The following is a 25,694-nucleotide window of genomic DNA, read 5'->3' as shown; positions in this document are numbered from 1 at the left end:
GAAAAAGCAAATCAAAAATGAAAAATGGGAAACAGGCACCATTCTTTTCTCAATGAAACGATTGCATCTAATTTTCTTGCGTGCATCTGTGTTTGTGTTTAATGGCAAGTGTAATTATGCACCTGCAATGCGTGGCTCTTCTAATTTTAGTAAAATTGATTAAACTATTTAGAAAATACATAACAAATTACTCTTTTAGAATGAGTAAATTTAAATGCTGAAACCTTTATAACTATCAAATTTCTGGTCTTCTAATTCCATGCAATAGCTGCACACAGCTTTTATGTTCAACAGTGCAGCCTAGACTCTTCAGTGGATTCAGCAACTTGCCCTGTGTTCTGCTGGGTGGAGAGTGGCATGGAGTGAGCCAGCGAGCCTCTTCCCTCCCAGAAGAGCTTCTCCTCCAGAAACGACTGTTCAGGGAGAGAGGAAAATTTTGTTCTTGTGTCAGAAATATAGCCATACAGGTTAAGGGAACAGACCCCTTTTGGTCTGACTACTATGTTAAAATGTAGTCCCAGAACAACTCAGAGTTCAGATCACTATTTTAGTATATCCTACAGAGAGTGCAACTGTCCAGAAGTAACTGGTAGGTCACAGGAAATTGTATCAAAGATCTAGACACACTTTTTCCCCCCCAAATCTTATCTAGGTGTCACATACCAACTGATTAATATTTTAATAATTTTGAATTACTCTTGTACATTGCTTTAGATCAATTTGGAAATAAGACAAAAAAATTTTTTAAGAAGGTATCAGCATGTTCTGGGGCTGATGCCCTAAAAGACCTAAAAATATGACTTATGGAACTAGGAGCTGATCAAACCTGAGCATTCTAAAACTTTACCTTGTTTGGTATCTTGGCTTTCCCCAGTGAGTGTGCCAAGGCCAGACCCCTCTGAAGGGTCACTTAGTCCCCTTGAGCATTGTTGAATGTTATGCTCAAACACACTCTTAACTACTTACCTAGTTGTCTTAGAGCATATTTCAAACTATTTCTAAGGCAAAAACTGCATATATTTGGAACAAACAGTGTCATACTGTTTTGTATGATAGTATCAACACTGTTTTTGACGACAGTGTCAACAGTATAGGGCATCCTTTAAAATTTTTCATTAATAATCACTATACTACAAAGCAAGAGGCCTCAGAGGCCACTTCAGTATAGCTTTTCTCTGTTTCTTGAAGTTTTCCTGACTATTTCATACAAATACTTAGAAATAAAAGATTTCTTTTCAAATTATTATTGGCATTAATAAAATCTTGCTCTGTCTATTTAATCTGTGTGACTCAGAAATTTAAAGCAAATATTTCAAAAATCCTGACTGAAAACGCTTCAGTTTTAAAAAGGGAATGTGTAAATTCAAATTCTGGTTGTATTTGCTCAATATGGCAGTTTCTTTGTCTAAGGTTTAACTCTTCCCCCCTGCCCCTGCCCTGCCCACATATGGGAATGTATTGTTCATGGAGAATTCTCAATTAATCAAAAGTACCAATTGTCAAATAAGATTTCTTAGTTCTATTTTGAATTCTATTCAAATGATTATTAGAATGATTTTAATTTTAAAATGAAAACTAACATTAAACTTAATATAGAATTTTTTCTGTTTAACTCTGTGGATTTTAAAGAAATACCATATAGATATGTTGTAAAGGCCAAGCATATTTTAAAGGTTATGCCAGTGGATTACAAGAATTGTCTTTCTAATTATGTTCTATATGGAACAGATTACTAATTGATCTTACTGAAATGATCCTCTTAAAGGTTTTTGTTTAATTAAATAGCGGTTTTGTTTAATCCACTTCAGATAAAACTTTATTTTTTAATTAAATAGAAAAGTCATTTAGCAATCTTACATGAATTCTTTTCTGAGAAGTTTTTTCATAAGGAAAAGAAATCACTGATTTCTCCATATGTAAAGAAGAAATACAATTTTCAAATACTACTTTACACTTCTTCCTCTTATGGTTTATGGGGCACATCGACAAACTTTAATAAAATTTTGGGCTAATAAGTCCTGCAAATCTGAAATTACAACTGAAAGTTCTTTCAAATATTTTAAGTTATTGAAAATGGTTTGTGTCATCTCTCGTTAGAACTTCTCTGGTAATAAGTGATCAACAGATAGATACCAACTAATTCACAATTTCAAATAGTAACCAGACATTTGCCTGAAAGTACAGTTATCTTTAATTTAGCAAAATTCCATAATGCAAAGACATCTAATCAAATCTTGAAAACAAGTATGTGAGAGATGGCTGGATGGCATCACGGACTCGATGGACGTGAGTCTGAGTGAACTCCGGGAGATGGTGATGAACAGGGAGGCCTGGTGTGCTGCGATTCATGGGGTCACAAAGAGTCAGACATGACTGAGCAACTGAACTGAACTGAAGGCAAGTATTTTATACAAAAAGATCAGCTTAGTACATGCATTATTATTTTTTTAAGTGATTGTTATATACTGAATTGTGTCTCCCCCAACCACAGATTCATAGGTTGTTGCTTAGTCACTAAGTTGTGTCTGACTCTTTGTGACCCCTTGGACTGCAGCATGCCAGGCTTCCCTGTCCTTCACTATCTCCTGGAGTTAGTGCAAACTCATATCCATTGAGTCAGTGGTAGTATCCAACCATCTCATCTTCTGTTGTCCCTGTCTCTTGGCCTCAATCTTCCCCAGTATCAGAGTCTTTTCCAGTGAGTTAGCTCTTCGCATCAGGTGGCCAAAGTATTGGAGCTTCAACTTCAGCATCAGTCCTTCCAATGAAATTCAGGGTTGATTTCCTTTAGGATAAACTGGTGCGATCTCCTTGCAGTCCAAAGGACTCTCAAGAGTCTTCTCTAGCCTCACAGTTCGAAAGCATAAATTCTTTGTTACTCAGACTTCTTTATGGTCCAATTATCACATCTGTACATAACACTGGAAAAAGAATAGCTTGACTATGTGGACCTTTGTTGGCAAAGTTTCTGCCTTTTAATACTGTGTCTAGTTCCTCAGTCCATGGAATTCTCCAAATAAGAATACTGGTGTGGATATCCATTCTCTTCTCCAGAGGATCTCCCCAACTCAGTCATCGAATCTGTGTCTTCTGCATTGCAGTCAGATTCTTTGCTCTCTGAGCCACCAGGGAAGCTTCACAGATTTATATTAGAAGTCCTAACTTCTAGTACATTAGAATGTGACCGCATTAGGAGATAGGGACTCTTAAAGAAGTAATTAAAATGAAATGAGGTCATATGTAAAAATCCTAATCAAATATGACTGGTGTCTTTATGAGAAGAGGAAATTAGGACACAGGCATACACAGAGGAAAGACCACATGAAGACAAAGGGAAAAGTCGGCCATCTGCTGACACCTTCGTCTCAAACTTCTAGCCTCCAGGATTGTAAGAAAATTAATTTCTCTTGTTTATGGCATCTAATCATAGATGTTTCTTTGTTACAGCAGCCCCAGTAAACGAAGACAGTTATTGAAACTGGTCCAACTGTGGCAGGATTTTTTGAAGTGACAAGATTTGGGAAAAGTAGAACAATGGTTGGGATTGTGTGAGAAGCTCAAGAAGGCAGGGTCCACAGGGGCAGACTGCCACATCTTGGGGGCCCTGGCTGCTCCCCAGTTGTTTAGGCCACCTATGACTCTGCTACTCCAGAAATCAGAATTAGTAATGTAGTGTCCCTGAGTGGACAGAACCTAGAGAGGGGAGAAGATGCTGCCTTGTTCATGATAAAACCAAACCCCAGAAGCTGGAAATCCATAGCATCACAACATAGGCTGGCAGGTGCTTTAAGATAAATGTTTAGTTGAATAGCCTATAAACCCTTGTATATTATAAATGTATAAATACAGACCTAAGAATAATCAAAAATCCAATGCACATGTTCTTGTGCTATTTATCATATCTCAGCTATGTCTTAGAAAACTGCTTTGCTTAGTACATAAGATATTTTTAGAACAACTCTTGATGCCTGTGTTCCTTAGGGAAAGCCATTTAACCTCATGTTTAATGTTTATGAAGTAGAGGTTACAAGGTTGGAAGTAAAAAAAAAATGCAGATAAATGGTTTGAGCTTCCTGAGAAATGTAATTTTTCAATGTAATTGTTAAAAGAATATTACTTACATTTAGATATGCAAATATGTGTGTAAACATAGAGGATTTCACATATAAGACATTTAAAATACTTAAACAAAAAAGAAAAACCCAAACACCTTTGTACTTTCAACTGGCTATCTACTATGCATGTGTCTCTTTTCCTAATAATTACATTATAGATTTAGAAAGAGACAAGGTCATCCAGGTGAAAAATCAGATGTGATGAATCAGACTTGATGTTTAGAATTTTTTAACATAGCCTTTATTGACATACAAACATTGAACCTGTGCCTAGGTAATTCCAGTTACAGGGAATTCCCTCCAGTGATGAATTTTATAATTAATAAGTTTTCCTTCCTTTAATAAAAACTTTGGTGACTTTCTAGCCACTTTCTAACCTTTACATTGTAAATAAAGTATGGTCATCCTAGCCAACTCATTTGTCTTTCTCTCCATACAGTCGTTTTAAATTTAATAACTCATTTATTTTTTTATATTTTTTAGGTTTTTATTGAAATAGGGTTGATATATGTTGTCTTAGTTTCAGGTGTACGGTAAAGTGATTTGTTTATATATATATAGAATATATATATACATATATTCTTTTATTAACATTCTCTTCTGTTTTAGGTTATTACAAGATTTGAGATAATATCCCCTTTAAAATGTGGTCCTCAGAACTGATCACATTTCTCCATAAATGTTCTAGCCAGTATGGAGTGAGAAGGACAGAGTGCCCTGTGATGGTGTCCCTGCCTCTGAGTTTGTAACAGATACAGACTTGAATAAATGCAACCCAGTACTAGAGAAGGTTTTCTTATCGTTCTTTCAGTATTATCACACTGTTGGAGTATATTGCATTCTTACAGGAAAGAGATGAGAGAAGTTATTGTGTGTTGTTTGTATGTGAAAGTGAAAGTCGCTCAGTCGTGTCCGACTCTTTGTGACCCCATGGACTATATGGTCCATGGAATTCTCCAGGCCAGAATACTGGCGTAGGTAACCTTTCCGTTCTCCGGGGAATCTTCCCAACCCAGGGATCGAACCCAGGTCTCCCACATTGCGGGCAGATTCCTTACCAGCTGAGCCACAAGGGAAGCCCGTGTTGTTAGTATACAAGTGAAAAGTGAAAGTAAAGTCACTCAGTCATGTCCGACTCTTTGCGACCCCATGGACGGTAGCCTACCAGGCTCCTCTGTCCATGGGATTTTCCAGGCAAGAATACTGGAGTGGGCTGCCATTTCCTTCTCCAAAGGATCTCCCCAACCCAGGGGTCGAACCCAGGTCTCCTGTATTGCAGACAGACGCTTTACTGTCTGAGCCACTAGGGAAGCATACCCCAACATAAAACTGTAAGATTTTGTTTCCTATTCCAACTGACTGCAGGCTGCCAAAGCAATTCTCAAAGATATGCCTGTGATAAATATCAACTTGGTCTGGGGAAACTGAATTATACATAAGCTATGTTGTATATATATATATATTTAAAAACTCTGAGTGAGTATATATATATGTGGAACTATATATGTGCATGTATATATATACATACGTACATACATATGTACATATAGGACTATTGGAAACCTTTGGAAACATGTTTTGAAGTTTAAAATTTTACAGTAAATTGTCCATTGCTTTTTTGTGTGTATTTTTATGTATCAGGTTTGCCTAATTGAGCTCTCCTATATTAGATGTTTTATGTGTCAGAATTATAAGTTGTTAATTGAAAGTATAAATTCATAATATGTACTGCAACTATCATCTACACACATATATATTCTTTATAGTGACCTTGTTTTATTTTGGGATTTTTTTAATGTAATCTTTTCTTCTTGGTTTTCCATTAATGTGGGTGAAAAAATATGCCACCCTGTGTCATCTCTTCTTCTAAACCAGGCACCCCCACTTTTACTGAACATCACCTTGGAAATTTAATAGCAGATGGATGGTTCCATGAAGCTCCTCTTCATTCTAGGATGTGTTCTTGATGTCTTTAAGTAATGCTTAACCACAGACAGATGTAGACAGAAGGAGTAATATGATAAGAAATGGGAGCTTTTGTACAGCCTTCAATAGTTTCCCTGTCCCCATCCAGTAAATACTTCCCTCATCCTGCAAAAACTGCACTTTCTTCATAGCTACTGAGATAAAATAAATGATATCTCCTGATATCATTTCCCTTCCATTTTATCTCCTCTACATCATGGCAACTGTAGACCTCAGCCTTGGCTGCACATTAATGTCACATGGGAGCTTAAAAACAATCCCGATACCCAATATCTGTCCTGATGTATTAGGTCAGAGTCCCAGAGCAGTACCCTGTTGTCATTTTATTAAAGCTCCCTCATGTTAATGTGCAGACAAGATTGGAAATCACTCATGACCACAGATTTATCTCAATAATATGAATCTTTGACCCTCTTCTTTCCATTTCAATAGAAGAGGACTCTTCCTTCTTATCAAGGCTTACTTTATCAAGTATTCTTTTTATAGTCAAGGATCCTTTGTCAAGTATTACCATGTAAATCTTCTGATTACACCCCCCTCTTAACTCATCTGATACTTTAGTTATATGCTTCTGTACTACAGGTTGAGTCTCTCACTTCTTCCTACCCATTATCTAGAAAAAAACTTAAGTATCTCTTAGTTCTTGAAATATATAAGTCAAAGCACAATCCTCTATTTCTTTTCCCTCCACTATCAGAAGATAAATTTAGTCCCATTCCCTTCCTCAACAATGTCTCCATCACTGTTAACTCTCTTTGCTTCTAATGGTGGCCATATCTTGTCATTTCCCCCTCACCATCAGTTACCAAATGGCATGCCCAGATAGAAATGGTATCAATACATAAGTGTGTTAGTTGCTCAGTCATGTCTAACTCTTTGCAATCCCATGAACTGTAGCCCACCAGGCTTCTCTGCCCATGGGATTCTCCAGACAAGAATACTGGAGTGGGTAGCCATTCTCTTCTTCAAGGGATCTTCCTGACCTAGGGATTGAACCTGGGTCTCTTGCATTGCAGGTGGATTCTTTGCCATCTAAGTCACCAGAGAAGTCTAATACTTAACCTGGACACAAATCCAGGTTAACCCAACATGCTTATATAGGACACCAGGATTTTTTCAGGACATATTTACTTGGTTGAGAGGCCAATAACTAACATATCAAAGAGGGTGTCTTTATGTATGACTTTATTATAAGATGAGTCAAGATTCACTGAAAATAGGTAATTCTATAGTTGAATTGTATTTTCCTAAACAATTAATATTAATCTTCACACCAACTTCATTGCTTCTTCATTAGGTAATTGATATTTTGCCATATTAGGCTAAGAAAATATTCATTCTTGGTTTTTCCCAGAATATTTTATAATTTATTATTGTTTATTTTCAATGGTAATTTTCTTATATATGTGTGTCTGTGTGTGTGTATCCAATGCCTTTTATGTACTGTGCTAAGCTTTTTATGTATACTTTTTTTTTATTTTCAGAATATTCTTATAAGGACAGTTTTTGAAACTGAGGACCAGATACATAACTCGCTGAAGGCCACATGACTAATATGTAGTAGAATCAAGATTTGGGTTTACATGTTTGATTCTAAATCATATTGCCCTTTCCAATATAACTCACTACATCTCCCAAAGACAAGACTTATGAACCATTGACAGATTTTAAGTCAAAGAGTGACATGGTTATATTTCAGGGAGACATATAAATAAATGTTTTTTCTATAAGACATTTGCCTTGTAAAAAATATAAAGATATTTTATAATTAAAATATTATAAAGGTAAGCAGAAAATAATAAGCCCTTGGCTGTTGGCGGTAGGAGTGGGAAAAGGCAGGGAGAAAACTGGAATAGCAAATTAAGGGGTAAAATTGGGAGTCCTTCAAGAAATTCTTTCTATGTGTCATAAGGTAGTTACCAAGAAAGCAAATCTTAGTTTGGGAAAGAACATGGAGGATTATTCTTTGGGACACCAGGTTCATAGAAAATATGATAGTAGAAATGCTCAGGAATTAGACTAATGTAATTAAAATGGTGTCCACAGTTCAGAAGAGAACCAACTAGAATTTGAAAGCTCTTAGTGAATAACTTCACAGAGGGTTAAATTCCTCAAGAAGAATATGTCATGAAAAGGGAAGAGAGTCAAAGGCAAGGGACACCAATGCTACAAAGTGTCTTCAGGATCTATCCTTTATTCCACTCCAGTCCTGTTTCCTAGGTTCATGCCCTACACTAATTTCTCCAGTTTTTTTTTTTTTTAATACTTTCTTCTCATCAGACTCCCCACTTTCTATATCCATCTAGTATGCACTTGACTATCAGATTATCTCACTGATCAGAATGTTCAGCCTCTCAAAATCTTTCCATCTGTCCAAATTCACATTCTGATACTAGTTCATGAATGTTTTACACTTAATCAAAATGGACAGTGTCCCAGAAAGAGCTCTGGACATTTTCCACCTCCATTTTTGGATTATGCTTTACCTTGTAGAAAGAATGCCAATAATGCATGAAAGTTTCCTACAACCAAGACAAGAGGAAGTTTTCCTTCTCTGAATTCTCATAGTATGTGTTTGAAGATTGGCATATTTATTATTCCTAATTCAACAATTATTTTGAACACTTGTACCACAGATTCTTCTAGGGGAATACATATCAATGTGACATAGACTTTATTCTTTAGGACATTATATTCCACTAGGACCTTTATTGTGGATACTTATATAGTAACCAACACATGCTATTATATATGATGATGTCTTTCTATTGTACAAAAATAAATGAGTATAATCTATTTTCAGTTCAAATGATATCAGAGCTAACAATTTCGAACCTGAATGTTGAGACCTCTTTTATTCATTTAAGTCCTTAATAGACAACATATCAGGATAGCTGCAGCTATTTAACTGGTTTGAAGATAAGCATTCAGAGATGACTTTTTTCTCTTCATAAAGAAAATCACAGTTATAAATAAGCAAATAAAAATAAAATTAGCTGTGGCTGAAACCAAATATAGTAAAATTTGTGCTAACTAAATTTTGTATTAACTAAATATTAATAGACTAATCAAATATTTCTGAAAAAAAAAGTTGGAATTGATCAATTTAAGGAAGAAAAATTGGATTTAGTAGAAATGTGCCCCCCATACACACAAAAAAAGACATAGTAGCAGTAGGTTAAATACTATAATTTTATATGAAAAATAAAAGATAAGTGATTGAATTTGTTATAAATTTTATTTAGAGAAGAATTAATCCAATAAAATAATTTGAAAAAAATACAGAAGAGAAACGTTTTCTCTGAAAAGAAAATTGATTAAAGAATTAAATTGGCTCAATGCAATTTAATTGCTTAAGCCAAAGCTTAATTGGCTCAAAGCCAATTAAGAAAATGCTTTCTTATGAAAACATCAATGTTAGCATAATGCTGATAAAATACTTGAATTCAAAACATCTTTGGGGTCCAGAAATCTTATATTCTTCAAGACTGATGCCATGCATCAGTGTGTGCAAATGAATCACCTGGGCATCCTGTTAAAAGCAAGATTCTGAATCAGTACATCTTGGAGTGAGGCTGGATACTCTACAGTTCTAACCAGCTCTCAGGTGATGCCATGTTATACTGGTTCAGGGATCTCACTTTGAGTAGAAAGGTACTGTACTAGAATTTCTTGTGGAATCAAATTTATATCTTCATCAGGCAAACTAATGAGCCAGTGCTCAGCCCTAATTTTTTGAGAAAATATGATTAACACAGGTTGAGTGAAGTAGCAAAGGGTGCAAGGCACACAAGAGTAACCTCATGGTGGCAAAAGCCCAGTCTTTTGCATACTGTTACAAAGAAAGGGACAACTCTTCTTTAATAAACATGATTTTTGCTGAATAATGAATGTTGAATGTTGTGTTGGCATTTGATATGGTATGTAGTTGTGGCAGCCATCCTGGGATATTGAAGGAAGCTAGTTGGAGGGATAACATCAATATTCTCAAGAAGGTGGGGTAGAAAAATTAGGAAGAGCTTGTGTCTTTGGGGATACTAATGAGCCTCTCAATTAACCAGCCCTGGAGCACCCCTATTTTAACATCTTATGTTATGTGAAATAATAGATTTCACGATATATTTAAACCATTATGGATTGAGTTTTTCAGTTACTTAGAGCTCAGAGCATCACTGAGCTAGAAAGTAGCAGTTTTCACGATCAAAAACCACAGATTCTGATTCCCTGTTCAGTCTCTTTCTTCGTACTGCAAATTTTTCCATGCTGCCTTGTATTATATCACATTGCAATGAACTATATGGGACCGGGTTCTGAACTTCAATATCTATGCCCTGAAAAGTGCCTGTCTCAGGGTATTATATGTGGTGGGTGCTTAGCACATAGACATTAAGTGAATGAATAAGTGATTGAATTTTTAGGTATTACAGGACAGAAGGAAAAAGCAAATGAAATGCTGATGTTAAGGAAAGTTTATTAAGACATTTTTCTTGGCAATCTTAAATAATGTTTGATTTAAAGTAAGCTAAAAAGAATAATGTTAAAGGACTATATTGTACTTAAAAGTGATTGAAAATTAACTGAGAGAGGATATTTCCCAGAAAATTGCTATAATATCTTTGAGAACCATATACCATGAAGAATCTTAGTTATAGCATGCCTGACTCAGGCCAATTAAGAGTGAAGTATAGTTACAAATTTTGCATTGCTCTTAGAAGGTTTGCTTGGTACAAACACTGAGGCTAATCTGTGTGGAAATAATCTCTAAATCCTGGAAATTGGGTTATAGGCCATCATTAACAGCTCAAAGCAAGTAAATTTTTAATGCACCCCATATAAATGAAAACATTAAAATTAATTATTCAAGTTTAATCTGCTTTTCAGCTTTATAGAAAGATGTAGGTTTAAATTGAGCAATGCTGTTGTGTCCTTTGAACTGTAATCTTGCAAGTGATTTAAATATTGAAATAAGTTTTCAAGTTTTTCTCATTTGGGTGATAATGGGATGATTTGTCAATTTCCCCTATGTTAGCTAGTAATTGGTTCCACAGTATACCATAAAGAAGAAAGTCCTCATGAGAGAGGTTAATAGGAACCTTGACACCCAACTGTTTCTTCTAAAGAACACATCTCTTCAGCTTCAAATTTGAATATAATCTAAATAGTCAAATACATAATTTGCATTTACATTAAACATGTTATTACAGGCTTTGTGAGACAAATTGCAGGCATGTAGCTTAAACGTTTTGTGCAATCTTGAAATTGTTAAATCAGTAGGAATATTACATCAAAATATTACTTAATAGCTATTCATATATTATTCCAAAGGACAAGATTTTATGATACATTAATATTTGGACTCAATTTGTGCTATCCAATATCTATTTGTTCTTAAATTCATAAATGACTAAAATGAACATATATTTGCAAAAGGTGCTTAATGTTCCACCCTATACATTACTGCATAACAGCATAAATAGTTTCTACAATTTATGAAGTCTTAGGACATAAAGAATGAATATGTCAGATGTTTCTTTAGCTCATTTTTAAAATCTACTTATCTTCTCTTTCAATTTTATTACCTTTAAATACATTACTTTGTATTAGACTGTTCCTTAAATTTTTAAAAATATTTTAATGTATATTTTTATTGAATGATTCTTTAAATTCTATAGTGCTCCATAGTTTTCAAAAGTTTCACACAAATGGTTTCATGTTGTTGTTGTTTGTTCAGTTGCTAAGTTGTGTCTGTGGATTGCAACATGCCAGGCTTTCCTGTCCTTCACTATCTCTGGAAGTTTGCTCAAATTCATGTCCATTGAATCAGTGATGCTATCTAACCATCTCATCCTCTACTGCCCTCTTCTCCTTTTGCCTTCAGTATTTCCCAGCATCAGGGTCTTTTCAAATGAGTCAGTTCTTCACATCAGGTGGCCAAAGTATTGGAGCTTCAGCTTCAGCATCAATCCTTCCAAAGATTATTCAGGGTTGATTTCCCTTAGGATTGACTGCTTTGATCATCCTTACAGTCCAAGGGACTCTCAAGAGTCTTCTCCAGCACCACAGTTCACAGGCACCCATTTTTCAGGGTTCAGCCTTCTCTATGATCCGACTCTCACATCCATACATGACTCCTGGAAAACCCATAGAATTGACAGACCTTTGTCAGCAAAGTGATGTGTTTGCTTTTTAATATGTCGTCTAGGTTTCTCATAGCTTTTCTTGCAAGGAGCAAGCAATTTTTAATTTAATGGCTGCGGTGACTGTCCATAGTGATTTCTTGAACCCAACAAAATAACATTTGTCACTGCTTCCACTTTTTCCTCTTGTATTTGCCATGAAGTGATAGGACTGGATACTGTGATCTTAGTTCCTCGAGTGTTGAGTTTTATGCCAGATTTTTCATTCTTCTCTTTTACCCTCATCAACAGGCTCTTTTGTTCCTCTCCACCTTCTACCATTAAAGTGATATCATCTGCATTTCTGAAGTTGTTGATATTTCCCTCAGCTCTCTTGATTTTAGTTTGTGGTTCATCCAGCCCAGTATTTTGTATGATGTACTCTGCATAGAAGTTAAATAGACAGGGTGACAACATTCAGCCCTGTCATACTCCTTTCCCAATTTTGAGCCAGTCCGTTGTTTCATGTCTAGTTCTAACTATTGCTTTTGCAATACAGACCTGCATACAGTCTTCTCAAGAGACAGGTAAGGTGGTCTGGTATTCCCATTTCTTTCAGAACTTTTCAGTTTGTTGTGATCCACATAATCAAAGGATTTAGCGTAGTCAATGAAGCAGAAGTGGATCCTTCCTTCCTTCCTTCCTTTTTCTGGAACTCGCTTTTTCTGTGATCCAGCAAATGTTGGCAATTTGATCCCTGGTTCCTCTGCCTTTTCTAAATCCAGCTTGTGCATCTGGAAGTTCTCAGGTCATGTACTGCTGAAGCCTAGCTTGAAGGATTTTGACATAACCTTCCTAGCATGTGAAATGAACACAATTGTAGGGTAGTTTGAACATTGTTTGCATTGCCCTTCTTTGTGATTAGAATGAAAACTGACCTTTTCCAGTCCTGTGGCCATTGCTGAGTTTTCCAAATTTCCTGACATATTGAGTGCAGCACTGTAACAGCATCATCTTTTAGAATTTGAAATAGCTCTGCTGGAATTCCATCTCCTCCACTGGCTTTGTTCATAGTAATGCTTCCTAAGGCCTACTTGAATTCAAACTCCAGAATCTCAAGCTCTAGGTGAGTGACCATACCATCATGGTTATCCAGGTCATTGAGATCTTTTTTTGTATAGTTCTTTGGTGTATTCTTGCTACCACTTCTTAATCTCTTTGGCTTCTGTTAGTTCCCAACTGTTTCTGTCCTTTATTGTGCCTGTCCTTCCATGAAATATTCCCTTGATATCTTTAGTTTTCTTGAAGACATCTCCAGTTTTTCCCGTTCTATTGTCTGTCTCTACTTCTCTGCATTGATCATTTAAGGTCTTTTTAAATGATTCCATATAATCCTATCAGAACACTTTTTTCTCCTTGACTTACTTTTTAATTGTTTTTAAAAATACAAGTAGGAACTATTACATGTTTGCCAAGGGGAATAAGTTTGTTTATTCCTGAAGTGTAAAAAATCTACGCTTCCAGATTCGATGAACTCTTGGAAAGCATTTTCTGCCTCCTGCTTGTTGTAGAAGCATTTTCCCTGCAAAAAGTTGTTGTCAAAATGCTTGAAGAAGTTGTATGCTCAAGATGCTCTTGATTAGTGAGAGGTCAGGTGAATCTGGTGGATGAAGCAAAACTTCATAGCCCAATTCATTCAACTTTTGAAGCGTGGATTGTGCAATGTGTGGTCGATGGGGCACTGTCATGGAGAAGGATTAGGCCCTTTCTGTTGACCAGTGCCAACTGCAGGCATTGCAGTTTTCGGTGCATCTCATCTATTTCCTGAGCATACTTCTCAGATGTAATGGTTTTTGATGGGATTCAGAAAACTCTAGATCAGCAGCAGACCAACAAACCATGACCGTGGCTCTTTTTGTGGTGCAGGTCTGGCCTTGAGAAGTGCTTTGGAACTTCTTCTTGGTCCAGCCACCAAGCTGGTCATCGCCAGTTGTCATATACAATCCACTTTTTGTTGCACGTGACAATCCGATTAAAAAATGGTTTGCTGTTGTTGCATAGAGTAAGGGAAGATGACACTGAAATGATGATTTTTTTTTTTCAGTCGGCTCATGAGGCACCCACTTACTGAGGTTTTTTACCTTTCTAGTTTGCTTCAAGTGCTAAATGACTGTAGAATGGTCAACATTGAGTTCTTCATAAATTCTCATGTAGTTATAAGAGGATCAGCTTTGATGATTACTCTCAGTTGGTCCTTCTCAACTTCCAGTGGCCGGCCATTATTGCTCCTCATCTTCAAGGCTCTCATCACTTTCATTAATAAAGATGTGTTTCAGCCTCGCTATAAAGATTTATATGAAATTCATGGTCTAAAGGGCTTCCCTTGTGGCTCAGCTGGTAAAGAATCTACCTACAATGCAGGAGACCTGGGTTCAATCCCTGGGTTGGGAAGAAACCCTGGAGAAGGGAAAGGGTGCCCACTCCAGTATTATGGCCTGGAGAATTCCATGGACAAAGGAGCCTGGATGGCTACAGTCCATAGGCTCTCAAAGAGTTGGACATGATTAAAGTGACTTAGCATACAGGCATGCATCCTGGAATATAAGCCCAGGTCCACAATGGCATATGAACAGGGATGTACACTGAAGCACTATTTGAAAAGGCAAAATCCCTGCCCCTCCAAATCCAAACAAAAGTCTATCAGTAGGGAAATGGTTAAATAAGATAATGGTACAACTATTCCATGGAATACTATTCAGTCTTTTAAAAAGAATTTCCAGGGTAAAGTAAAAGAGAAATTTCCTTTACACAGAATTCCCTTTTGGATGGTTTAATTTTTCTAAAGCCATGTGTTGCCATTTTTTTCAATTGAAAAACAAGCCCAGCTAATTAAAATGGTGAGAATCAGGTAGATGATGTGCTCATGTGGAATAATATTGATAATATGCTACTATCTGAAAAGAAAGGACTAACAATACATATAGCTTGATTTTTCAACTAGAAAAAATGTGTATGCATGTATATGCATAAGAATATGAAGTAACCAAAAATACAGAAGGATATTTTCCTAACTGTTAACAGCTGTTAAATCTGAGAAGAGGGCCAAGGAGGGAAAGAGGAAGGAGCTTTCACTTATTCTGTTTCTATATTAGTTAATTTTGTTTTTAACAATGAACATGTTATAGAAATAAAAATTTTTTCTACCATACACATTACTTTAATAAAATAAAACTAAAATGTTTTACTTCAAAATTATAATAAAATACATGTATCTTTATTTGAAAAAAAATAATAAAAATACAAGTAATTCTTTTTTCCTTATTCCACCTAAAATTAGAAATTGTTGGCATTTACACCATATCTGTTTACTGATATCCTTAGATACTATTTTGGTAAAGAAATATAAAAGAATTAGAATAGTATTTCTCTAATATAGCTGTTTTGGTAGGGAATATGATTTATGTGTTTTTTTAGACCTTTCCTATACTGATTTTGCTGACAGAAGTAGTTAGCTTTATAGCTAGGTCAATCACTGGGACAGCTATCATTTTATATGTGCTCTGTGTGTGGGTGTGTAACTGACTTACTGTATCTCATTGCAAAGTTAACCATATTGAGGGTCAAGATTTCTTTAAAAGAGAATGATCACTTTAACCCTGTAAAAAGTATCCCTCTAAAAGTTGAAGAGATGCAAAGAAGAATTGATTTAAAGTAGTCAATAAACCTGTTCCCTTATAAATGTAACCCCCTCTGGACTTATCTCAATGGCTGCCATTTAGAGTGCTAGATTGTAATAAGAAATGAGTTTGACCTGACATTTTATTCCTTAATTCAGCGAACTATCTCTGGAGAAATGGCCCATAAGAAAGCAATCTTCTTAATCCATATTTCCTTTGGGTGCATATAAATTTGAGTCATTCCCTATCCATTCAAGTCTCCTAAATTATTAAAGCAATTGATATCTGAGTATAAGGCTCAAATGAGGTTAAAACCTGTTGGAAGCACCTAAATGCCCCTCTCTATATGTAAACGGTATATTGTATATTGTACTGAAACAGCATTTTACAAAGCATTATCCTTAGCAAGCTAATGCTGAAGGAAATACATGAGATTATAAAAGGAAAGCATCTTTTTTGCTCAAAGTTAAATCTACAGTTTGATACACTAATATTCATTATGAATATTGGAGAAGGGCTGTTAATTGCCATGTTTCCCACACTGATCTGGCCAAGCAGCCTTTGGTTACAAAGCACTTTTGCCAGCCAATTGCTCTGCACATCAGCCCCAGGACCTCCCAGGAAGGTCTTACCGGAAAGCTTGACTAACGAAGTTCCAAGGAGTCAGGAACAGAATCAAAGTTTCAGGTAGAACCAGCATGATTAGCCTACTTCAGGTTTCTCATTCAAATTTATGTTGCCAGGAAATCAGATGAACATAGGTCTTGCATATCCAACCCTTCACTCGTAATTACTTAAAAACCCAAGGAAAGTGTGTTAGACTCCCTGTGTTATATCCGTCTTCTACATTTTAAGAGCAAAATGAGAATCTTTGCAATGTACATTCTGACCAGCCCCAGGGACAGAGTTTCCCTTTGCCTTTTGGAGATTCAAAGTTTTGTAATTCCAAAGTTAGGAACTTTCTAACACTACTGGAGAAAGGCTAGCCTCAGAAGACCTTGACAGTTCTTTGAATGGGGAGTTTTATGAACATCCCCAACGAACTCCAGCTGAAGACAGAGGCCGTCATAAGGAGTGAGTGAGAAGAATCAGGTGCTGATGGTACTTTATGATTCTTGGGAATAGAACAAGGTTGAGCACAAGGACAAATGTGAGAGTTAGGACAGCAGTGAAGAGATGGAACATTTTATTCATGCCCCTCTAACCTACCAGTGTGTTAAACCCAGAGAGATTAGAGGAACCAAACACTGCTTTTGTCTTTAAGGGAATTAGTCTGCTTGGGGAAATAGGGGTTAAAATACCAGGAGGTTTTCTAAGCCATCATTGCTTCATGAATCTCAACAAGGATTTGTACGGTTGCCTAATAAAGCAGATGCTGTATTAGACAACGGTTATCAGAAGTATTAGATGTAAGAGTCTCATATTTAAATGTAGAGCGAGAATTTATACTCAGTGAGATGCAAAACAGTCCAGGTTACTTATGCTTATTGCCAATTGCATACTTTAGATCACCGTGCCATAAAAATCCCCAAAGAAAGTGATAACTATGGACTTCAGAGAAAAGGAGGGATTTTGTTGGACATAAAAGAGTAGGGGCTTCCCTGATGGGTTCAGCTGGTAAAGAACCTGCCTGCAATGCAAGAGACCCAGGTTTGATCCCTGGGTTGGGAAGATCCCCTGGAGAAGATCCCTACTCCAGTATTCTTGCCTGAAGAATTCCATGGACAGAGGAGCCTGGCAGGCAACAAAGCATGGGGTCACATAGAATCAGACATGACTGAGCGACTAACACTTTCACTTTTTGAAAGAGTAAGGCTAATATATGCACAGTTAAGTCAATGATTTTTCCTCCCATGGACAGCTTTTCATATGATGACGAGAGAAAGATGACCTCTATGATGACTCAGAATGGAGTAAAACAAATCTTCTTTGAGAATGTGTTATTTGTTCCTCTGGATTTATATGGAAACTTTTTTGGAAGTGACACTATTTATGATCAATACTAAGAAATGACAGAATAAGTAACCATTGGAAAGAAAATAACAGAATGAATTCACTTTGTACTGTTTTTTATTTGATGTCCTATTACCCACTATGACATTTTTCCCATCACTTTTTCCAAAAGCTTGGTTCATTATATATTTCCTGTCCAATGAATGCAATTCCCACGTGTGTTACACATTTCTTTTAAAAACAAAATTTTAAAAAGAAGCTTGAAATTTGCACTGGTATGTCACGTGTTTCTATTCCTAAACTGTTGAGTGAAACCCTACATTTAAGTATGATTTTGACCCTCACAGATTTCTACAAGAATAAACATAGCTGCTTATAAAAGATGCTTCCAACTTTATGAAATAAAAAAAAATAATTCAGAGGTTGTGACCCTTATGAAATCAGAGTGTTTTTTTATAGGTTTATAAAGCAAAAGCTTCTGAAAAGTTAATAAATACCATAATTACTCTCACTGCACCTTTCTATGGACCATACTGAATAACAAATGGAAGAACAGGTTCATCAGTAGCAAAATTCTACATAGCAGTGTGAAACATCATGTCATACTTTCTATTTGTACAGCAGTTTAGATTTACAAAAAGAATACCATGAACCTTGACGATAGAACTTAATTGCACATAATGGCGTCTATGAGAGGAAGAACATCAGTAGACTTTTTGAGCACTTTCTGTTGATCCTCGTAAAAACACTGTGAAAGATGTTGAGCAGATACTGTCATCCTCACTGCCCTCATCATTTTGTACACGAGGAAAGTGAGACTCACAATGATTAAGGATGTAATGTTACAGAGCTACTAAGTAATAAAGGAAAGAATCAAGCCTGGGTCTTCCAGTGGCCACATCCAGTACTACCTGAGGACAACCAGCCTGTGTGGAAGCTGAATTTCTGCAGGGTTCCCACACAGCTTGTTTCCATAAAAGTAACATTTTAGATAACTTTAGGCTTGAATGACAAGGTGACAGGCCTGGACTTCCTGCTCCCCAACCCCACCCAGTTTTCCTGAGAAAGAACAGATTTGAACAGAATGGTCTAATTACGGATCCACCTTCTCCCACAAAAGCTTTGACTCTAGACAGCCAAATTCATCTATGTAGGTACTGTTTCCTCATCTGTTTATTTATGATTTGTTAAAGAAGATATCTGCTAGCTCCTTCAGAGGACTGTTGAGAGGATTAAACTTGGCTTTTTATATAGAAATGTTTAGGGTAGTTTTAAGACCTCCTGCTGCTGGCTCTCTGTATGACCACTACCCATCTTGATGTACTCTGTTTATATAACTGCAGTTGGGTAGCCTTCAGCAAGAAGTATAGTAGTCCAAGTAGAACAGATAACTTTACCACAAATGGATTACAGGTGTCACACACCACTCCTTCACTGTAATAACTTCCACAATGCCCTTTTTGTTTACTTGAAGTTTCCTTTGTTCCCGGTATAATATTTTGAGCCCCAGTAGGATCTCGTATTTCTACTTTTCCTTAAGTCAACTGTAAAAAGGTTTATTATCTTTACAAAATAGTAAGCTTCAGAAGTTCAAGGATTCTGGCCTGCTAAAGTGTAGTATAAAGCAAGATAGATCAGAATTCAAGGGGCCTCCGTTTTAGTCTTAGCCCTACCAGCCAGTACAGAAATCTTCAGCAGGTTCTTTTTTAAATAAGAAGATTGGACAAATAATCTGAAACCTTTTCAGCTCTAAGAATCTTAGGATTTTTAAATCATCTGTTATCTCATCTATTCTTAATACAAAGTCTTTACACTCAATATCTGTTGAACTAGACGAATTGCAGCACCTGTCAAATGTGAAACACAATATGGAATATAAATTCAGAACATTCATTTCCACACATTTCATAACAATGGGATCAGAAAAGACTTAAGATAAAGGGAAATAAATGAGATGAGCTTCATTAGAGCTAACCAGGGTTTTGGTGTGCATGAAGATAAACTAGTCTTATGCTAAACTTTGGCTTAAACGTCCTTCTTTGGCTACAAATCTCATCACACGCCATTTAGAGCAAATTTGCTCTGCGAACTGTAACACACATGGTAATAAACAGATTTGTGAGATGACAAAAGTAGAGGAGAAATCCAGTTTCCAGAAAAGCTGTAATTCTAAATGAAAACTCTCAAGGCTGTTGCCACAATTTTAACATTTACTTCCAAAGAGAACTTCTGTTATTCGTATGAATCTTTTCACTTCTTAGAAGCTTCTCAGCCTGGTTCATCTTTTTGATAGAAGTTCTGTGAGTTTTTAGTGCTGATGAAAACTTTATTTTCGCCACTCTATTTCAACACCAGGCAACCATGTTCCTATGTATGTACTCTTGTGATAGTCCACACTGTACATTGATAATATTCATTATTATTTGCTTCATCTTAAGCAAGTGGTTGTCTTCATACCATACTGAGAATTTTGTTAGGAAACTATGCATTTTGGGTATAAAAATCATGTTTTTTTTTTTTAATTTTCATTTTAGGAATCAAATATTTTTATTTAGTTGATTCCAAGTCCTTATTTGCAATCTTTGGGGGGAAAAAAAATGGCTGAGCTACACCTAGAAAAGAAACTTAGGAGTAAATTCTAAACTGAAATGCTAAAATATTGGCTTAAGAACCAGAGTCTAGCATATCAGTCTGAGTTATGCTGCCTATTAAGGGTAGTTTCACCCATTCCCCATTTGGAGTAGATGATTTGTACCATTCATCTACTTCTAACATGCCATTGTAGTACTGTGATATTCCTGCTTTGCCCTTCAACTTAATTTCTCCCTTCAGAATCACTTCACTCAGAAAGAGTCTTTTTCACTTCTTAGAAAGCCATGCTTATGAAGCAGTCACTAGCTCTGCCCTGTTGGGTCGTGAGTGTACCACATACTAAAATCCCTCCTTACCTCATCAAACTGACCCACGGCATTTATCTATAAAAGAAGAGCAATTCATTTTAACCATCAGAAGTAGCAAGTCTACAAAACTGCTCAGTGGTACAGAGGTCGCTCTGCACTCTGTCCTGCCTTCCGTTTTTAGCTGCAAATCTTACTGTGGCCGAGATGCCAGGCATGTCAATTTCTGGTATTATTTTGTTATCCAGAGCTCCTGATCTGATCTTCAGTTAGCCAAAACCCACAGCCAACTGACCCACAGATAGAGAAAAGGAATTTCCTTGGTTAGTTAGCTAGGTTGTTAACTAGTTTTTCTTTTTTTTCTTTTGGATTCTTGTTAAAGCAGCATTTCATTTCACTTTATACTTCATTAGAGAGTCTACTTTTTAGTCACAAATGTGATCAAAGACTTTTCTAAAGTGACTCAACGGTTTTAGACAACTGATAGGTCAGCTATGTGATTTCAGAAGAGTAGAGAAATTAGCACCTTGAAAAATCCTGTTACATATAATGAAGGCAAGATTCTTGTACACAAATGAAGTGTTATATAGAGTAGGTTTATAGACCTGTCCAATTATCAAGGTCCAGATTTTGAAGCTTAAAAAAACAAAAACAGTATCTTGAGATATGACTGATCTTAAGGTGCATCATGTCTCAAAAATAGCCAAATACAAACAACAAAATAGCTTTTGATTTACTATAATTAAATCTGTATGATGCAATATTATCATATTGGCCAACTTTTCAACCAGAGTGATTTGGGACTTCTGCATTTTGTTAATTACATTTAAGAGTTATTCTCTGGAAAATAGGTTATATTTATAAAATATGTTCTTCTGGAAGATGTATTTGTACATACTACATCATTTGACTTGGGTTGAGGATGTACTGTAAGCTTCAATATGAACATATTCTTCTACACAACACATTTTTCTTTCTTCATTACTGAATACCAACCTTCAGAACCAAACTTACCATGTGATTGGCACTCAGTAAAAATTTGTAGAAGGAATGAATAAGGGAATTACATGTTTATCTGATACACCTCAACATTTCTTCATTTAATATATTAATAATCACTGCCCACAAGGAAGAATCTCTGTTCTTGGCAGCATAATATTTTGGAAGCCTTTTGGTAAATATCAGATAGTTTCAGGCTTCGTGATTAAAGAATTCTTTTTTAAAAAGATTACTAGAGTATAATTTCTTTGCAATGTTGTGTTGGTTTTTGCTGTACAGCAAAGTGAATCAGCTACATGTGTACGTATATCCACTTTTTCAGGATTTCCTTCTCAATCAGGGCACCACAGAACACTGAGTAGATCTCCCTTCGCTATGCAGTGGGTTCTCATTAGTTATGTTTTATTCACAGTAGCATATGTATGTTCCTGTCTCCCAATTTATCCCACTTCCCCCCACGCCCATCGGTGTCCATACGTTTGTTCTCTACATCTGTGACTCTATTTCTGCTTTGCAAATAGATTCATCTGTACCATTTTTCTAGATTCCACATATATGCATTAATATGTAATATTTGCTTTTCTCTTTCTGATTTAGTTAGCTGTCTATGACAGTCTCTAGGTCCACTCACATCTCTGCAAATGGCACGATTTCATCCCTTTCTATGGCTGAGTGATATTCCATTGTGTAAATGTACCACGTCTTCTTTATCTATTCCCCCATCAGTGAACGTTCAGGTTGCTTCCATTGTCCTGTCTGTGTAAACAGAGCTGCAGTGAACACTGAGCTGCACATATCTTTTGGAATTATGGTTTTCTCCAGGTATATGCCCATGAGTGGGATTACTGAGTCATACGGTTGTTCTTTTTAGATTTAAAGAAACCTTCATACTATTCTCCATAGTGGCTGTATCAAGTTACATTCCCACCAACAGTATAAGAGAGTTCCATTTTCTCCATACCCTCTCCAGAATTTATTGTTTGTAGATTTTTTTTTTTTTTGGATGATGGCTATTCTGACTGGTATGAGGTGATCCCTCATTGTAGTTTTGCTTTTTATCTAATAATTAGTGATGGCTGAACATCTTTTCATGTGCCTCTTGGCCATCTGTAGTCTTCTTTGGAGAAATGTCTATTTAGGTCTTTTGCCCATTTTTTGATTGGGTTGTTTGTTTTTTTGATATTGAGCTGCGTGAACTGTTTGTATGTTTTGGAGAATAATCTCTTGTTAGTTTCTTCCTTTGCAAATATTTTCTCACATTCTGAAGGCTGTCTTTTCATCTTGTTTAAAAACTCAACTATCGGCCATTCCAGCTCTTAATATCCCTTCTATAAATCATAAACCATGTTTAGTACTTCAACTGTGATTTCATAATAAAATGGTACTTTTTGTAATGAACAGTGTCCCTGATTGTTTTTAGATTAAAGGTCTGAAACTTAATTTTGAAGTTCCCTTAATGTATATTATACTTGTGTATGAGATTATGTTAAAATAGAAGATGCACTTTTTAAGTTTCTGTTCCTAGAAATAAAATAAGCATAATAGGTTAAAAATCATTTCCTGAAAGCATAGAAAGGTTTTCTTATTATTTAAAAATTGTATTTGTAAAGCAATTTAAAGCATTTTTAAATTGTTTAAATCTGCAAGCCACCATATGTTCTTTAATTAGGAGGAAACTCTAGTAAGATTGGAAGTACACATTTTATCTGAACACAGTAAAATTTTCATATAAATGGAAATGTACCTAATAGATTTTATATATTCAGTTAGAGTCATAGAAAATGAAAGCTATTTGTGGAGTAATAAGCTTGGCTTCTTCAGTCAGGGGAAAAAAAGATTAAATCATATCTGGAAGGATTTGAAATTCCTTTGATTACTTTATCATCTCTTTCAATAGGTTAGGATAAAGTAATTATAATTTTAAAATGTATTTTAAACCATGGAGAATAGCAAATTGGGAAACTGTGTTTATAATTACAAATGGAATATTTTTGATTCAGTGGGAAGTTGGTCCACTGTACTCAAAATCTGTGTAATATTTTAAATGCAAGGTTTAAAAAAGCCTTGGTACAGTCAATATTAAACAGGCATTATTCCCAATCCCTTTGGACTGCATTTCTAATGTGAGCATGAACATTTGTTTAAATCAAACAGTTTGTTTTATTGAATTGGTTTGTGTCACTTGAACTCAGAATGAGGTCGTTGTTGTGACACTTGCTCTGTGTATCCTGACTGGTGACAGTCCTACAGGAATTAACCAACTGCAGTGGTAGGCAGGAAGCTAGGATTTCCATAGACGTTATCTTTGATCTTTACAAAAAGTATGAAAAATAAGTCTCATCATCGCTTTTTACAAGTCAAAAATGAAAGAAACACACACACACAGGTTTAAGAGAGGTAAGTAACTTGCCTAAAATCACACAGTTAGCTAATTAAGGGCAGACTTGCTCTTCTAGCCAGTCCAAGTCTGTCTAACTCCAGATTACAACCTCTTCTACCATCTGTCCTGCTAACTCTTAAATGAACCCTCCCTATCAGGCCTACCATTTTCATATCTTCTTGTAAAGATAGATGTAAATAATTACAGTTTGTTCAGCTGACATTTACTGAGTGTATTTCATGGACTGGACATCATGCTACACACTGGGAATGAAGGGAAAACTAAAATGCACAAAATCCCTGCTCTCATAGTACATATACTATAGTGGAGAGGATGCCAGTCAACAAAGAATCTAAATTAGTGATAATGCCAGGTAGTGAAAAAGTCCGTAAAGTAAACCCGAAACAGGGCAAAATCGGTAGAATTGAGTGAGGGCATATATGTGTGTGCTTGCATGGAAGTAAGGTAATATCTTAGATAGGGAGAGTCAGACGGGCCACCTCTCTAAAGACCTGAAGTTAGAATAGATACTTGAAGTGAGGAAGCAAGTCTTGCAAAGGAAATTCATGGGAAGAATAGCTGAGGCCACTAGCAATGGCTAAGGCTCTAAGGCAGGAATAAACTGGACGTATTAGAGCAGATGGAAGAATACTGGCCAGAGCAGTATGACCAAATCAGGAACATGTGTGGTTGTGGTTAGAGAGGTGGACAGGGTCCAGACCAAACAAGGCCACCCGCTTTATGTGTGATAAGAAGTCACTGGACACTTTAAACTAGGTGGAGGGAATCTGAGCCATGTGTGGTTTCCAAAGATGATATTGGCAGCTATGAAGAGGACTGACAAGAGAAAGACAAGATAAAAAGCAGTGAGACTAGTTAGGACCATCCAAGAGAACAGTGCAATATTCAGGTGAGAAAGGGTTTTGAGCTGACAGTGGTGGAGATAAGGAGAAGTGGACAGACTCAGATTAAAGTTTGAAGGTGGACTTACAAGATTTGATAGAATGATTGTGGGATTTGAGGGCAAAGAGAAATTAAGTATGATTTTTAGGTTTTGGGTTGATTACCAAGATAGGGAAGATTAGAAGAAAAGCAAGTTTAGGATTTTGCAGGTCTGTAGTGGACAGTGATGTAAGCTGACTAAAGAAGTGTGAAGATACAGATGACATGAGGTGTCGTTAATGGCAAAGGCAGTATTTATTAAATGAAACAGTGGATACCACAGCAAGCTATAGTCAAGAGACTTGGCTCTCCCAGGGCCCCACCATTTTCCCTGAGGCTTAGAGGAAACCTCCCACCCTGAAGTATGATGTGAAGTCATTTTTGTGCGGGTATGCTGCCTTCCATACCACACATGACCCCCGACACTGTTTTAGGCACCCTTGTTATGTTCCAACTGCTCACTGGGATGGATTTCCTTTTGACTGAAGTCTAGGTCTGTTTCCTCAGAAGCACTCCTGGCTGTGTTAGGCTTCAAGCATGTCTGAAATTCTCTCCTGCAGGAGAGAATGTGACTGAATGTAAGTGTGAACTGCCTCTTAGACATCCCTTTATATACCGATGTGCGCAGA

General features: G+C 36.3%; 1 protein-coding gene across 1 annotated transcript in view; it reads left to right on the top strand.

Annotated features, from left to right (window-relative positions):
- EDIL3 (EGF like repeats and discoidin domains 3) overlaps positions 1-25,694 on the top strand; it is a 335,221-nt gene that overhangs the window by 221,717 nt on the left and 87,810 nt on the right. The gene's annotated exons all lie outside the window — the stretch shown is intronic.

This window comes from Capricornis sumatraensis, chromosome 9 (genome assembly GCF_032405125.1).
Source record: "Capricornis sumatraensis isolate serow.1 chromosome 9, serow.2, whole genome shotgun sequence".
Lineage (NCBI taxonomy): Eukaryota > Metazoa > Chordata > Mammalia > Artiodactyla > Bovidae > Capricornis > Capricornis sumatraensis.
This window is presented reverse-complemented; position numbering and strand designations above follow the sequence as displayed.